Source organism: Protopterus annectens, chromosome 2.part2 (genome assembly GCF_019279795.1).
Source record: "Protopterus annectens isolate FY-2018-M chromosome 2.part2, PAN1.0, whole genome shotgun sequence".
NCBI lineage: Eukaryota > Metazoa > Chordata > Ceratodontiformes > Protopteridae > Protopterus > Protopterus annectens.
Window position 1 is genome coordinate 456,564,716 of NC_056730.1, and position 17,377 is coordinate 456,582,092.

Below are 17,377 nucleotides of genomic sequence, written 5' to 3' on the forward strand. Positions count from 1 at the left end.
CAGGCTTAGAATGGAGCTAGTTTGGGGGCAGTTAAATAGGCTCGTACACCCAGCAATGGACAAGAGCACTGGGGTAGCCATAAAGAATGATGTTCTGTTAAGAAATTAAGGAAAAACACTTTTAAATCTACAAAAGTAGCTCATGAGCACATTAATGACTGAAACTAAGGGAAATTAAAAATCCTTCTTTCTATGTTAAGAAACTAAGGAATAACATTCAACATTGCCCCATCTATTCAGACCTAAAATATATTGCCAAAATACTAGCAAACAAATTCAGTGCTAGTTTTACCCAGAGACCTCTTTTCAAAGTATACATATCTACATATGTTGACTGATGCCAACGGGGAAAGCCAGGTAAGGGAAAATGTTATAGTCATGATGGTGATAGCCACCAATACACCTCTCCCCTATGGCTGGCATAAGCACCTCAGAAGCAGTACATCTTAGTCATGTCATCTGTGTTGGTGACTTCTGTGTAACTTGGGAGGGGCTAGCATTCATAGGATGTTTACTGCTAAATACAGGGGATGCCAGAGGTTCATCTTGTTCCCCCACTTTCTCACCTGAGGGAGATTTGTGTGGTCTCAATTGCCAGCATTGCTGACCGTGACATTTTGTTAATGGATTGTGCATGTGAGCATGGTGTCAAAATCATGGGCTAAAGGTGACCCACTGACATCTAGTATGTTTTGACCTATTGTGTGGAGACCCTGCCAATGGGACCTGTGAATGCATAGAGATAACATGCCTGTGGCTGTGATGGATCAGAGGTATCATTCTCACCACCACATATTCATAGTTTGTTACATGTTGATTATGTACATAGAGCAGGTTATCGCAGATACATCCCCGATGGCACTCGAGAATATACATGCATATGCTTTCATCTAACTGAACCATTCACACTACTAGGCCACACAGTAAAGGACACCTAGATGAATGGTGACCAGTTTGCCTATGCATAAAACCGATCATACTCCTCAGCAACTGTTTCTGTATACCTGTACATCCTCATAACACCAACAACATTTTTATATGCCTGCACTCCCTAAGCTTATCATCAGCAGCAGTTTACTTAAACCTGTACTCCCTGATGAGTAAGAAGTATGACATTCTAATGTATGACAATATTGATCGATTGACTGATTTTTCTGGTAAATCATTAAAGATTACAATAATTTTACATGGGGGGGGGCAAAATATGAAGCAGTAACAGGAACACTTTTCAAATCAGAGACAGTTGAGAGGAATGGTAACAGTCTGTGAAATCATGGCCAGGTGACAACAAATGGAGTACACAGTAGTTTGTCCTACTGATGTGTCCACTGCTCATACATGGTGGACTTCCAGGAGTTAAAAAAAAAAAAACTACCTCATACTCTCACTGATACCCAATGCTGCTCTTTTGTCATCAGCCAGTACACCTGCACTCACCATACTTGGCAGTGGTTTATGTGCTACTGCACACCCTATACTCATAAGTACCAGTTTATATACACTTGTACAGTCCATACTCATACTCTGCTGTTTATATAAACTTGTACACCCTATACTGATCAGCAGCATTTTAGATACTCCTGTACTGCCTTTAATCAGTCAACATTTTTTGTACACTTGTGTACTCTATGCTCATCATCAGTTGTTTAAGTGCTTCTGTGTACCCTGCAACATATGTTCAGTCGAAAACCTAAAACATGGACCTGCCCTCAAAACTTCAGACATTGGTTTTACATAGAATAAAGTGTAATTACCTGGCAGACTTCTACAGCATAACCTAATAATATGCTAATAAAATCTTTGGTCCATATGATCTTAACAAGCTTTCAGTCAAAGAGGTCATTAAAACACTTAGCCACATTACCCAATATTGATGATCTCTTGTCAGATTCGAAACCACCACTGTTAAAACAGCCTTCTCTAAACTGACCCCAGCAATATGGAATTACCATCGTCTGAAACCAGACAAGAAGGCACACTATAGAGTTTCAAGAATATACTGAACAATAGCTTGTTCAAAGAAGCATCATATTCCTGGTGCAAAAAGGGTAGTCTAAGCATATATCACATCAAGCAGGCAAGAAACTTAATCAAGAGGAGTCAGTTATTATGTTAAATCAAGTCTATCCCACAATTCTGTTCAACTCATGCTATAATGTGTAAATAAAACATAGGTTCATAGGTTCATAGGTTCATACTAGGCTATCTGCCCTAGGGCATTTATAAGCCTAGCCAGAGTTGTGTGGCTTTCACCACCCCTTAGGTTGAAGAATACTATACCCATTAGTTTGCCGTGCCTCTGTCCAGCAGTGATACAGAGATGATCCCCAGGGTAAACCTACGATCTCCCATCCACTGGTCAAGATTCCTCTTGAACAGAGCCAGCGAGGTGCTCTGTCCCACATGGACCGGGATTCTGTTCCACAGCATAGGGAGTCTCTGGGTGATGAATCTGTCCCTCCAGCACGTCCTATTTATATCCGTGTTGAGGTTTAAGTCTCTTGCTCTTGTGGCTCTGGTGGATTTGGATTTTTTGAGGTGGAGCATGTCCATTAATTCCAGGTTGGACATGGCCTTGTATGTCAGGCACAGGTAACCCCTGTAGTAGACCTGAGTGAAATGGAAACAAGCCCCACACCCTGCTGCACCCCTTGGTTAATATAACATCCACCATGATTGTATAGCCTTATCAAAGTTTGGAATTTTTGCTGAAATGTATGTCAGTCAGTTGGAACTCCAAACTGTATGAATGCAGATGTAGAGATGTTAATATTGACTTTGGGAACCCATTCATTTAGCATGCAGAAGACATCTCATACATGACCTGGGACTCTGTCACTGCATATACTTGTGTACAATGCAGGTATGGGGTCCAAATGCAGAGATGATAAATCAGCAAGTGAAGGCGAGTAGTATTGCTGGAAATGAATTCATCCTCAATTCTTGGTGAGTACCTTCATGAGGTGGACCCTGTTTTTCACAAAATCTCACCAAGATGACACTGATGTATAGAATGTATTTTATATAGCATACATTATGGAAAGAAGTAAGGTAAAAAATAAAGATAGTAGGGTGCACAAGACCCAGGATAAAAAAGTAACCAATCCTGGTAAGTGCACTGGTGCCAGGACTGGAAAGAATGACAGTGTAGAATCCTCAAGATAGGAAAACATTCGAACAATGGGGCTAGGCTAGCCCCAGGGGGTGGATGACCCCCCTGTTGTAGGAGGAAGCAGCAGTCCACAAAAATCAGAAAAAAACTGATAAGCCAGAAAAGAGCAATACAGACAATAGAGTGGACTGTTGAGGATAAGAAAGAAATGATGTAATGTTACTATATGCAAGACTCCCAGAATTTCCAGACAGCAGATATACAAAAAGATTATGAGAGAAAGTAGAGGAAAGAAAAATACTTTCACAAGAAAAACTGTCAGAAACTTCAAATGCAAATTTGTGTTCATTAATACAACAGATTAGTGAAAACACTATATAGATCAAGAAACTTTGGGCTGTTTGGAAAAAGAAGCGACTGAGGGAGTGTGAAAATATAAAGAACAAAATCTAGAGACTTTTGACAGGTTTAAAAAAGGAATATGGACATGGGAAAGAAACAGAGATCTGATATGGTACAATATTTATGCAAAGGAGAATGCCAAATTAATAAAAACAAAAAAGGCAGTCCTAAAGATATTTGATGAGAAATACAGGCAAATGCATCCAGATATGGAAAACTTCACAATAAAAAAAAATAAGATCAAAAAGAGTGAACACAGAACAGAAGATTAGTGAAGTAGAAGTTAGAAAAAAAAACAGAAGCTGAAGTTATAGGATACTAGCAAAGTGAAACATTTACTGTAGAAAGTCTAACACATGTTATATCACACTATGATGGAACAAGTCCCCAAAGTAAGGAGAAACAGGAGGAGCAGGAGAAATCTGAAGAAGAAATATGGACATGTGAAAGAAAAAGAGATTTTAATATGGTACAGTATTTATGCAAATGAGAAAGGAAAACTTATCAATACAAAACCAGCAGCACCAAAGATATCTGAAGAGAAATACAGGCAAAGGCATCAGAACATGGAAAATTTTACAGTACAAAAAATAAGAAAATAAAAATAAAAAGTAGAAAAGATGATTAATAATGGAAAAGTTAAAGAAACAGAAACTGAGGTTATGGATTACCTGCGAAGTGAAGGATTTAGTGTACAAAATTTAACCCGGATAACATCCCAGCAGGATAGAGTTACGGGAACCCAAATTAAGGAGAAACCAGTGGAGCTGGAAGCATCTGATCAGTTGCCATATGAAGATACTTTGTAGCCTTCCACAGGAAAGTACAAGCACTCATTTGGAGTTGGACAGCAAGGGAAGGAACAGGAAACTGTGGCAACACTCACGCAGTCAATGTTGTGGAGTGATAGGCCAGTGAGTTCCCATATGAAAGAGCATTGGATGACACAGGATGAAACTGAAGAGAGTGACACTGGAAGATGCCCACAGGAAATGGAGAACAAAGAATGTGCTCAGAGTTTAGAAGAGAATGATCTAAGAGGAGTTTCTTGATTTAATAGAAATGGACAGACATATTAAGATCAATAAAAGAAGTAGACTACAGAAGCTCCATAAAACCCAAATAATTAAAAGTTTGATAAAACAAATGAACAGAGTAATTAGGACTGTCCACAGAGATTCATGCAATATAACAGAAGTAAATAGGATGCATTACTGTGCAGCTAGATTAATAATAGATAGTCTTACCATAAGAACACAGGGCAGTAAAGGAAAGGAAGGGAAAATTTGAATGCCATCGTGGAAGTATTGAATAGAGAAAACTATAAAGTAATTAAGACAAGAAGCATTACTGTTAGAATATAGAAGAGGTAACAGATCAACAAAAATGCACAGAAAGATAAACGTGATAAAAGCAACATGCAGTATTATAACAGATCAGGATCTGCTGTGCACTATCACAGATAAACTAAAACTAAAAATATCAGCACAAAAGATATGTAGATAAATATAAAGGAAAAGTACAAAATAAGCAATTTATTGATGACTCAAAAATGTTTTATACAGACTTGGGAAATGAGGCAAAAGGAATTGAAACCACCAAAAAAAAGAAGAAATAGATACATTTTGGAGAAATATATAAAAGCTGTGTAAAATCTTACCATAGCCATAGATGTCCTTCTCTTCCATGTTGCAGTATTCTACATATGGGTTTACTCGTCTTGTCTCGCATATGTACAGCCAGTATACAAATGTTTTCAGTCCCTCTGAGGTGCGTGTGACATCTGACGTGGCTGAGGGAACCTGGACCATAAAGGTGACGTCGGCACACACCAGCCCTCAGAACTGAAAGTCCTAGTCGGAGCCTGTCCTAATAAGGGCAATTCCAGTCCAGTGCCACCCAGATAGGGAAAGGTAGCCTAACCGAGGGAGAAGGTGGGTGGGAAGGAATACTGCACCATGGAAGAGAAGGACATTTGTGGTTATGGTAAGATTTTACACAACTTTTCTATATCCTTCTATTCCCATGTTGCAGTATTCTACATATGGGTGAGTGCCAAAGCTCACTGTGATTATGAGGGTCTAGAGGCAGATTCCAGGAATCCATGAAGGATAGCCCTGGCAAACCCTGCCCTGGATCTAGAAATGTGATCAAGTTTGTAGTGTCTGGTAAAGGTATGAACAGAAGACCAAGTAGCTGCCTCTAGGATAGTGAAGGTAGCCATGCCTTTAAAGAAGGCTCCTGAGGAAGCCATGGCTTTGGTGGAATGTGTTTTAACTGCCCCTTGCAGGGATTTCCTATGGAATTGGTAACAGAAGGTGATGGTTTTGGAGATCCAAGCAGATATGGTCTGCTTGGACACTGCCATCCCCAGTGCTCTAGGGTTACAGGATACAAAAAGTTGGTCTGTCTGTCTGTCTGATGGTTTTTGTTTTATGCAGGTAAAACCTGATCTGTCTATGCACATCTAGGGAGTTCATTACCCTCTCACTGTCCCTCTGTGGGTTGGGGAAAAAAAACAGGTAAGTGTATGGCTGGTTAAGTGACAGGTCATTCACCACCTTGCGCATGAAGGATGGGTTAGTTCTAAGGGTAACCCTATCCTTGTGAAAAAGTAGAAAGGGGGGAATATCCATAAGGGCTTGTAGTTCTGATACTCTTCTAGTCGAGGTCAGGGCTACTAGCAGTACAGTTTTCCATGTGCAATGTATTAAGTAGGCTTTGTCTGCTGGCTCAAAGAGAGAGAGCATAAGCTTTTCAAGCACATGGTTAAGATCCCAAGGAGGAGGGCATGGTTTCCTGGGAGGTCTGAGGTGGAGTACCACCTAAAGGAAAAGTTTAGAAGGAAACCTAGAAGCTAAAGGGGGATCCAAGGAAGGCATGCTGAAATTGCAGACAGATGAGCTTTGATGAAGGAGTAAGCCAAGCCAGTCTGCAATAATTCACACAGGTAAGACAGGACTATAGGTGGTCCACTAGAAAGTGGATACAATTGCCTTTTGTGACACCAAGAAATGAATATTTTCCACTTAGAAAGGTAGGATTTTCTTGTATTTGGTTTCCTGGCCTCCTGCAGGACATTGAGCATGTCCTTGTTGTAAAAGTGTCATAAGGGAATCAGAATCTTATCAGTCACGGGGTGAGGTGTAGAAGTTGCCACTGTGGATGAATCAGTGATCCCTTGTGTTGTGTGAGAAGGTCCACTCTGGGGGGTAACCTGTGGTGATTGCCCTTGGACAATTGCAGAAGTAAGGGGAACCAGTGCTGTCTGGGCAGTAGGGGATCACCAACAAGATTTTTGGAGTGTCCTGCTGTTTTTTGTAGCACTTTCTGAATGAGTGGAAAGGGGGGAAAGGCATATATATTTCCCTTTCCAAGAGACTGAGAAAGCATTCGTTGCCAGTGCCTGGGGTTCTGGTGTCCTGGTGCAGAAGGCAGGAAATTGTCAATTGATGGTGGGGGCAAACAGGTCTATTTGAGGTGTACCCCACCTGTGGACCAGATCCAGGAAGGTATCTCTGTGAAGCATCCATTTGTGGTTGTTTATGATAGTTCTGTTCAAGTAATTTGCCTGGGCATTGTGGAGAGAAGGAATGTAAATCACCTGTAGGGTGAATCCCTGTGAGGTGGCAAATTACCATACCAGAAGAGCTACTCTGTACAACAGGTAAGACCTGGTCCCTCCCTGTTTGTTGAGATACTACAGCACAGTGGTGTTGCCTGTGTATATCTTCAGAGGCCCCTGTTGGAGGAAAGGTTGAAAGGCCTGGAGGGCTAGAAGAATTGCCCTCATCTTGCGAGTGTTGAAGCATCCAGTTTGTGAGGTTTTGGCCATAAGCCCTGCACCTTTTGAATGCCATAGTTGTTCTCCAGCACAAGTCTGAGGCATCTGTGGGCATGACCTGTGTGGGCTGATGTGGTTGGAGAGGGAGACCTGGACTGTGGTTCACCTGTTCCAACCACCGCTGTATTTCCTTCTTCAGGCAAGGGAGAAGAGGCACCCCATACTCCAAAGGGTGGGAGTGCTGTGTCCAGACTGACCAAAGATATCATTGTAACTTACTCATATGCAGTCATGCTAGGGGCAGCATGGGGATGGTGGCTGCCATGTAGCCCTACAATCTGAGATACTGCTTTGCTGTCAACTCTGTGGAGCGAAGGACCAGAAGGAGATAGTCTGTCAAGGAGCTCACTTTGAGGGGGTGGTAGGTATGCTACCATGAGGTCTGAGCATATTCTGCACCTGAGGAAGACAATGTCTTGTGTTGGCTGTAGCTGGGATTTTGGAAAATTTAGTAGAAATCGCAGGAACTGCAGAAGGGCCACTACCATGTGGATGTGTAGCAGGGGGGTCTCTTGTCTGGCAGCCTGGATCAGCATGTTGTCCAGATAAGGGGATATTTGTATTCCCTTTGTTCTGTTGTTCTGCAAAAGGCAATTACTGGGGCCAAGCATTTTGTGAAGACTCTGGGTGCAGTGGAGATTCCAAAAGGCAAGGCAGAGAATTGTAAGTGTGAAGAACCCACCAAGAACCTCAGGTATTTCCTGTGGGTGGGTTTTATTAGAATGTGGAGGTAGGCATCATTTATATCTAATATTGCCATGAACCCTTGGGGGATCAGGAAGGGGAATAGGGCTGGGAGCACCAGCATTCTGAAGGTAGGGACCTTTAATAAAGGGTTGAGGTGGGAGAGGTCTAATATAAGTCTCCAGGGTCCGTCTTTCATTGGGACCAGGGAGATCCTGGAATAGAATCCTCAACCTTTGCAGCTGGGGAGACTGTTTCAATGGTGCCCTGAGATGTAAGAGTCTGGAGGACTGGTTGCATGAGATACAACTGTTGAGACGGTGGTTGTGGGATGCCTCTCCTTTTTGGAGGTGAGATCCAAGACATGAAGTATCCATTTTGTAGTATGGACAGGACCCACTTGTCTAAGGTGAGCTTGGCCCATACAGGGAGGCAGGGAGAGTCGAGCTGGCAGAGATACAGAAGGAGGGAGTGGTGCAGGTAAGGATGGCAGGTAGTCAGATGCTACCTGCCCTGTCTGGAAAGGGCAGTCTCTGGCTAGAGAAGGAAGGTGCTCTAGCTGTAGGAGTTTGTTTTCTTGTAGGCTTTCTAGGCCTGGAAGGAGCAGCAGGATGAGGGTGCATCCTGATAAACTGGGTTTTAGCAGGATAGTTTCTTTGGAACTGTATGGGAGAAACCAGCAAATGTTTCAGGTCCTGCATTTATTTTCCTTTTTGCTGAAGTGACTTGAAAAGGTCAGCTACTTTCAAGCCAAATAATGCAGTATTATCCAGGGGAGCATCCATAAGCTTTACCCTGAAGTCATCCGGCAGTGGTTGTAGGCAACTCCAGGAGTATCACCGTAAGGCAGAAGTTGATGCTGCTGACCTGGATAAGGATTCAGCAGCATCGTAACTGCACTTTATAGAATGTCTGGTGACCACAGAAGAGAGGGCCAGGAGGGAGGACAGTGGTGCTTTGGCAGGGCAGTCTGGAATATCTGCCAGGTGTTTGGAGCCAGATTCCAGAAGAGATAAGGCATATTTGGCCATATGAGTTTGATAGTTTGTAGCTCTGAAGGACAAGGTAGCAGAGGTATAGATCTTATTACCCAGATGTTCCATCATCTTGCTGTCTTTGTCAGCAGGGAGGATGGTGGTAGTGGGCAGAAACTTAGAGGCCTTGTCCGTAGATATATAGTGGCTGGGTCAGCAGGTGACCACTTAAGTAGGTGCTTAGCAGTGTCAGGCACCTTGTAAAGTTTGTCTGGTCTGCATGGTGCAGGGGTGTGGGAGTCTGGGTTAAGAGATGCTGAGGAGAAGGCATCTAAAAAGGCAGGAAGGATGGGTGGAACAGCAGATGGGCTAGGTGTTTCCATCTGGATAAGATCATAGTATCTTTTTTGGACCTCAGTAATTTCTGAGGATTCCCATTTGAAGTGTTACTTCATCTTTGAGATAGTTTCTCCAAAAGTTAAGTCTTCAGCTGGAGAGTCAAGGTCCACAGACTCTTCTTCTGGGGAGCCATACCCCTAAAAGAGATGGAATCTGTGAAGTATACGATAGTGATTCCTCTGAGGAATCTGAGGAATCCTCCCTTTCCCTAGTGGTGTGGTCTGAGGGCTGAGGCCTAGGGCTCAGGAGTGGAGGGGATGTGGGAGCACCCACAGTGGAGGTAGGTCTCAAGGCCATAAAAGCACTAAAAAGGCTTTGACTAAAAGACTACCAATCAGGCATGCTTTCAGGAGAAGGAGAGATATGCTAAGTCTTTTCCTTTCTTTTAAGGGGACTAGATGGTGTCTGTTGAGGCCTGGGGTCTGAAGATTTTAAAGAATCTGAGGGATCAGGCAGCCCTTCAGAAAACACTGGTTCCACCCTCTCAACAGAAGCTGACGGTGGTATAGCCTCAGTGGATGTGCTCTTGCCGAGGGATTGTGCAGCATCCATATAGATACCTGCTCTATCTGATATGGCAGATTCAGTTCCAGATCCTTCTACCAGGCTAGCATCAGCCACAGGCTGAGGACTGGATGGAAGAGGCTCAGCGGTTGATGAAGCCCATAGAGTCTTGGCCCTCTTCTTGGAAGGTTCCAAAGGAACATCTGAGGAGCCCTCCATCCCCAAAATGATCTGCTTAAGGCATTGGATTTCTAGATAAAGGTTTAATGCACGCAAACAGCTGCAGTGGGTCTTAGGTACAACCGCCTGGCAAACAGGGCAGGCCTTGTGGTTGTGTGACCAACCCAAACAGAAGAGGCACTTATCGTAGGCGTCCTTGTGGGGGATCTGGTGGCCACACTGACACTTCCCCTTTCTAGATGACATTAACAAGCAATACAAGTTTTGAAGAAGCCTGGCAGTGTTCTAGGTGAAAGCGTTTAACTCTGCACATGTATGTGTGGTTTGTTGCTATTTATTGAACTTTTGCCATTAAACATTTTGGATCTACTGTCCTGCTTGGCCTGGGATTTTATATTTTGTTCATTTGTGCTGTTTGGATCAAGTTTAAAGAAGGACTGAAAAGGTCCCCAATGAGGTATTTATCTGATTTTAGTAGAATCAGATGTCTGCAGTAGTGGTAATGACTGGCGGCTGAAAAGTTCTGAGGGCTGGTGTATGCTGACATCACCTTTATGGCCCACATTCCCTTGGCCACATCAGATGTCACACGCACCTCAGAGGGACTGAAAACTTTTGTATACTGGCTGTACGTACGTGAGACAAGAAGAGTAAACCCATATGTAGAATACTGCAACATGGGAATATAAGGACATCTATGAAGATCTTGTGGAACATAACAAAGATGCTAAATGGATAGAAGAAGTAAAAGAAATAATACAAATTTCGAATGTACAAGATGTAAAATGGGATGAAGTAACAGTCAGAGAGATTAAAACAAAGTTAAGAAAAGCTTCTAATTGGAAAACCCCAGGCCCAGAGGCAGCACCTAACTTGTAACTAAAAGTCTTAACATCTTTGCAAGAAGATTTAGCAATGACTAAGAACTATTTATACACTTAGCCTGAACAGACACCAGCCTGGTTAACAATTGGAAAAGCAATGCTCCTACTTAAGAGCAAACATGCAAGCTATTCTAAACACTGTAGACCAATAACTTGCCTTCCAATGACATATAAACTGTACACTGGAACTGATACCAACAGTTTATAGTCATTTAGAAGAAAACAAAATAATGGCAGTAGAACAAAGGGGTAGTAAAAGAAATTCATATGGAACAAAGGATCATTTGTTGTTAAATAAAGTCACAATGGACAGCTGTAAAAAGGGAAAGAACCTAAGAATGGCATGGATAGACTACAAAAAGCATTTGACAGTATCCCACATTCATGGATAAAAGAGTGCTTCAAACTGTATAAGATACACCCTCAACTGATCTATTACATTGCAGTGACCATGAAACAGTGGCAAACCACTCTGCAGTTAAGCCATGATAAAGGGCAAACTATTATTCCAGGGATAAAAATTCAAAGGGGGATATTCCAGGGTGACTCTCTGTCACTGCTGCTCTTTTGTCTTGCTCTTAACCTATTAAGCTGTCTGCTTAACAGATTAGGTTGTGACACTGCCAGCCCAGCTATCTGGAATTCTGTAAATAATTTTGTCATTTGTGAATATTGATATGGTTTATACAGAACTGTATGTTATGTACTGAGCTAAGATGTATCCACAGTGTACCCTGCTGGAACACAGAAGGTTAACTTGCAAAACTTCAAGAAAATAAGTTGAAATTAAGTTGTTTTACAATTGTGTTATAAAAGTTAATTTCAATGCAGCAAGGAGACAAGATGTCCAGAACTAGGGTGCCTTCTGCATTGTTTTGTAAGTGTTTTATTGTTTATGAATTTCAAGATCTGCGAACTTCTAAAGGCTATGTATTCTCACAGAGAGCTGCTAAATTCTGTTAAGTTTCTGTTTAGTCTGGGAACTGAAGTCAGGTGACAGAGTGATATCATTCAAGCTAATCCAGCAGTAATAGTTGATATTAATTTAAGAAATCTCTGAGAGAGAGACTGTGAATTTTATATTTTGTTTTGTACCTAACAAGAACATCCACTCATCATCCTCTGCACATGCCTTGGAAATGGTAATAGTAAGTAACCAGGTTACAGTAATTTCTTTTAGGTACAGCTAGGAATATAGTAAATATTAGTTTAGATGTTTTCTATATTTATTTGAGACTGTTCTGGAATGTTGTTTTAAAATATTTCCTGTGATTTTGAACTCTGAAGTAACTGTGTTTGTTTTCTGAGTATTCTCTTGTTTTAATGTTTATTATTAAATATATTTAAACCTATTATTTGTGGCTGATATTTGTGAAACATCGTAATAAAGATGATAATCCCAGCGAAACAACAAAATTGCAAACACACCAAAGGTGAATGAACGCCAGGAATACAGGATACTGTGCTGGAAACACTTAATTTATTGACATAAAATAGGTTGAGCGCTTTCTACAGAAGTAAATCTGTCTTCTTCAGAACATCATAGCATGGAATCATGACTCTTATATATCATAATTGAAGTAAAAAGCCCGCCCTAAATTGTAATTAAACAATAAATCAATTATTAAAACAGTGCTATCTTACACATTTCCTACAAATGCAATGTATACATCTTGCTACATAACCACACTGAAAATATAGTTCATATAATTTACGAACCCTGCTAATCTAAAAAACAATAAATATCTAAATCACTATTTTATATATTATAAATTATTAAAAACAGTTATATAATGCCATTTGATTATTCTTCTAAAAGTGGAATAAAATGCCTTCTAAAGTGGCTATCAATCAAGATGTGTATCATATGTATCAATCATGATACTGATAGAAATGAACATATTTGTGAGTTGAATTTATAAAATAAAATATATATATATGTAACATATTACCCAATGCATGTAACACATTATGTGACATATAATATATAATATATAATATAATATATGACATACAATATAATATAGAATGCAAACATTATGTAAATACTGTAATGAATATATCAACATATTGCACAATTTATTGAACTAAACCCTAACTAGTGGTTTTGTAGGAATCATTTCATTAAGGCCTGGGGGGGTGGCTGCATCCAACCTTATCTGCCACCTGATTTCCCGTTCCCCAACAACAGCTTTTATGTTAGTTAGGGAAAACAACATCTAGAATTGCAAACTTAAATAGCTTGCACTGTGGACTATTAATAAGATGTCTTGATAGTGCATTATTAATGTCACACTTCCTTATACAGTATATATGATCATATATCCTGTTTTTAAGACAGTCCGTCTTACCCACATAGAAACTCTTGCAGGTTTGACAAACACTTAAATATATAACATGCTTAGATAAACAATTACCATTAGAAAACCAAATCTTACTCTTTAAACAATTGTTCAAAGTGATGTTGGGTGTATCCAAAATATAATTGCAATAGTTACATTGGCCACATCTTCTAGTGCCTGTCCTCTTCACATTAATGTTTTTCTGGAATTTGGATTTTAATTCAATTATTCTTTTAAGTTATTTCCAGTTTTATACACAGTGTGGCTCATCAGTAATCTTGCTCTTAATGGTCTGATCACTGGTCATGATATTCCAATTTGTGGTAATAATCTTTTTTACCTCTTTTGAATATTTACCATATTGGATAATACATGACCTTGTGTATGTATTTGTATTTTTGCTCTCAGCCGCTCTCTGACCCGCTATATTCGAACTAATATCTCCTGCGGGTGTAGATTTGGATATACCCACCCCCAAAAGTGGCTTATATTTTAATCCCCATTCATTCTTGACATATCCTGTAATGTCTTTCACCATATTGGGTGGATATCCCTTGTCCAAGAACAATCGGCCAATATATTCCAATTCTTGGTCCACTATATGTCTCTCAGTAGTCATGCAGCACGAATGCCCTGCCCCTTAATACTGCCTCTCTTGGTGTTATATGTATGTGCACTACTATAGTGCAAGTAGCCATTACTAAAAGTGTCTTTTCTGTGGATTTTGGAGTGAAATTCATTGTCCTTGCTGTAAATCTGGACATCCAGGTAATTTATACTATGCCTATCATATTGATGGGTGAATTTGAGGTAATCCGTAGTATTATTGATGTAACTAATGAATTCATACAATACTTCAACTTCACCTTCCCAAAGTATAAAGATATCGTCAAATAACGGACATATCTTTTAATAAAGGACATCCAATTTGAATTTAAAATGAATTCCACTTCCCAGTCCAACAGTACCATATTGGCATAAATAGGAGCACAGGCAGTGCCCATGGCTACCCCCGTTTTCTGTCTATAATACTCCCCCTCATAATAGATGTAATTATGGTCTAGAACAATGTCCATAAATTCTGTGAGGAGGAGATGTCATCCTGGCCTAGTCCACTCACCCCAATACTACTAATAAATCTAGATATTCCGTCATCCTTAGGAATACAGGAAAATAAATCCTGTACGTCTATTGTCACATAAATTAATCTGGAGGACCATAGTTCCTTTTTAAACAGGCCCAAAAACTCCCAGGAGTCTTTCATAATATGTTCAACTATATCATAAATATGTTTGAGTTTATAGTGGATGACTTGTCCAAAGGTAAAGGCTTTACTGGCACTGCCAGATATGATAGGACGAAAGGGTGGATCATATATATCCTTGTGGACCTTAGGAATGCCCGTAATAGTCGCCAGAATGGGAAATTCAACTTTAAGAAATCTGTATAGATCTTCGTTTATTCTATTTTCCACTATAAATTCTTCTAAGTATGAATCAATTCGACTGTGGGCTATGTTGACCTCATTGATAGAAGAGGGAGTATACTGTGTGGAATTATTTAGAAGATTGAAAATTTTACTTTTGTATTGTTCCTGATCATAGAATACTATTCCCCCACCCTTGTCCGCAGTAAGAATGCCAATATTATTGTCACACAGTGCTTGAATAGCATCCATCATGTCATTACCAAATTGTTGCCCTTTATATTTGTACTTACATTTGTTATATAAGGAATATACTTCAGTATTTACTACATTTTCAAAAGATGTCAGTGTGTTACACATGGGTGGAGTGAAAGTACTCTTTTCTTGAGTCCCTCAATCTGATTTGAACTAATGCTGTTCTGATTTTAAAAAATATACCCAAATTTAATTTTCTCATAAACAATTTTAATTCAACTAGGGTATCAGTTATATCAAACTTGGTGTCAGGTATAAATTTCATACCCTTAGAGAAAATTTGAAAAATTCGTAATACCGGATGAGAAGTATAGTTATAAATCTTAATATCTCCACAGGAATGTAGAATACTATTTTCCTTGGCATCTGAGTTAATACTTCCTCTGTAATACTATTAGGAACAACATCTAAATATCTGGGGTTGGAATTATGAAGATTCACTAATGGTTGTATCTCCGATTCCTCCAGGAGTTCTTTCCTCTCCCTTCGTTCCACCGTTCTCCATTTGTCCCTCCCATTGTCTAAAAACAGTCATCTTCCCAGTTGTATTGATTAGATGTCCTTCATCCTGTACAACTTCACTAACATAAGCAGCAGAGCGATTTGTGTATCTATTTTTGTAATAAATTTACCATCATGCCCATTTTTCCATCTATAAGCTGTCCCTTCTCATATTGTACTATATCCCTTTGTAGTTTTTATACTTCCTTTCATAGGTCTTTTGATACATATTTTCCTCGATATTCATATTGTTTGAAATAAAGTTTGTCCCACTGTGTAAACATTAAATCATCCTTAATCTGTTTATCCAATCTGTCTATCTCATTAAGCAACGTACTGATTTTTGAATCATTACATTCCACAATAAATCTAATAAACTTCCTACCAAACTCATCAAACATATCGTTGCAAATCTTGATATTCTGTGCATTCATTTCAATCCCCAGTGGTTCCTTAAAGAACCGCAGCCCCATGGGTACAATCCCACTTTCCAAACATTTGTGCAAATATAAATTTTCAACCTGAAGGTTTTTAACCTTTGTTAAATTGTTACCAAAAGTAAAATTAGCTTTTTCAAGGATGGGTGATTCCTCCTTCACCAACAGAATAAAAATTTGAAACCGCTTGTGGAATATCCTTGAAATCAAGCGGCATATCCATAAATTTATCTAAACAATAATCATGTCTTTTCAAACGATCCACTTGAGTAGATGCAGCATCTTCATTGGAAATTACAGTACCTTTCTTGTGCCTGAATGGCTTTCCCTTTGTCCTCCCACCATAAGTACGAACCGTGGAAGACGTTTAGGTTTGGCACCTGATATAAGACAACGATCGTCTTCTATGTTGTCTACATTGACTGTTGTAGTATTTGAAGCTGAAAAAAAGCCACGGCTGCCCCTTCGTCACATACATCCTTCCTCGGTGTTCGCCTGGACAGTAAAGGGAGGAAAACCTCCTCTGTGCTAGGAATATCGTCACTGGCACCCATAGAGGAGCGGGTGAACGTTGCAACCAGCGGGTTAGGTTGAAACTGTTTATTTGGAGCAGTACTAGCCGGCGTCAGTAGTTCAACAAGTCTAGTAATTTTCAAGAATGGTCATCTCAGAATGAATTTTGTCTATCTCGTCCCTCGAAACGAGATTGGAAACGTTAAGCATCTCCTGCATGGAATCCATCGAAAACAACGTAATAAAGATGATAATCCCAGCGAAACAACAAAATTGCAAACACACCAAAGGTGAATGAACGCCAGGAATACAGGATACTGTGCTGGAAACACTTAATTTATTGACATAAAATAGGTTGAGCGCTTTCTACAGAAGTAAATCTGTCTTCTTCATGTTATATATTTAAGTGTTTGTCAAACCTGCAAGAGTTTCTATGTGGGTAAGACGGACCGCTGTCTTAAAAACAGGATATATGATCATATATACTGTATAAGGAAGTGTGACATTAATAATGCACTATCAAGACATCTTATTAATAGTCCACAGTGCAAGCTATTTAAGTTTGCAATTCTAGATGTTGTTTTCCCTAACCCCCGAGGGGGTAACATAAAAGCTGTTGTTGGGGAACGGGAAATCAGGTGGCAGATAAGGTTGGATGCAGCCACCCCCCCAGGCCTTAATGAAATGATTCCTACAAAACCACTAGTTAGGGTTTAGTTCAATAAATTGTGCAATATGTTGATATATTCATTACAGTATTTACATAATGTTTGCATTCTATATTATATTGTATGTCATATATTATATTATATATTATATATTATATGTCACATAATGTGTTACATGCATTGGGTAATATGTTACATATATATATATTTTATTTTATAAATTCAACTCACAAATATGTTCATTTCTATCAG